This window comes from Wasmannia auropunctata, unplaced genomic scaffold (assembly GCF_000956235.1).
Source record: "Wasmannia auropunctata unplaced genomic scaffold, wasmannia.A_1.0 LD336106.1, whole genome shotgun sequence".
NCBI classification, from domain to species: domain Eukaryota; kingdom Metazoa; phylum Arthropoda; class Insecta; order Hymenoptera; family Formicidae; genus Wasmannia; species Wasmannia auropunctata.
Window position 1 is genome coordinate 3,495,007 of NW_012026784.1, and position 1,199 is coordinate 3,496,205.

The window sequence follows — 1,199 nt, forward strand, 5'->3', positions numbered from 1 at the left end:
TTGGGATCGTCCCAGTTGAACGTAATCTATCTCGTTGTCCGTCAACGTCATGGCGACAGGCAAGCCCAGTCCCTTTCTACGTTTCAGATGCTCGGATATGAGCGGCTTGATAAACTCCGTGTACTTCGTTCCCCTGTTGCCCTGATGCGTTCGCCCTCTTTGTAAGCACGGTTGTAGAGGTTTGTTGCCGTAATTATACTCTTGTACGTCATGTTGTCAGGAACGGTGATGAATTGTCTATCGGGTTTTTTCATAAAGATCAATTCATACAATCCTGGCGTGCCGCGGTACCTCACGTTGTCCACGAGTATAGCATCGTCCTCAAGATCGAATTGTTTGTTGCCGAGCATCAAACGTCCTTCGTTGCCGAAATAGATACCGTTCGAGTGATCGATCTCCCTTTTTCTGTCCTGACCGAGGAACAGGTCCATGTACTTTTGCCCGAGCGGTCCCAGTTGACTGTGCAACGCATCGCACTCCGTCGCGATCGCATGCTCTCTCTGACGGTCGTTTCGAGCAAAGGTAAGGGTGTCGACGCAAAGAACTCCTCCCGCGGTAGTACCGTCGATTGTTCCGTCGATGCATCCGCCGGCGTTTCTATCGCTGACACAGAACTGAGCGTGGGTAACGCGACGTTCCATTTTTTGCTTTTTGCGCGGCGTTTGCTTAGGCGTTGACGCGACTCTGAACCATTTATCGTCACCCTCGGTATCGCTATCCACGCGTTCCTTCTTCCTTTTGATACTTGGCGCAGCGTCGGTCTCGGCTCTCTTGACACTCGTCGCTGCGTCGGCCTCTCTCTTGACACTCGTCGCTGCGTCGGCCTCTCTCTTGATCAATTCCTCGCCAACGGCATGCTCGGCGATCTGTTTTAGAGGTTCGACGATGGGTTTAAAGCGTCTCTCCAACGCGATATCCTCGTCTATTCTACCAGTTTTCAGAGCGCGATGCTTCTTGCGAATCGACTCGCTTGTTTTCACGATCTGCTTCGCTATTTTCTCGCGATCCTTGATGTTAGCGTCCATTGTGTGTTGTCCAGGTGACACATCGACATTGACTAATCGCGCTACGGTACCGCGAATTCGTTAAATCCTTTTCTGTATCGCCCGTTGTCGAGCGGACTGTCCTTGTCGATCACCAGGAATCCGTACTTGTGCCGCCAACAGGTGCGGCACAAATCGCCGAAATCCTCGTACGAC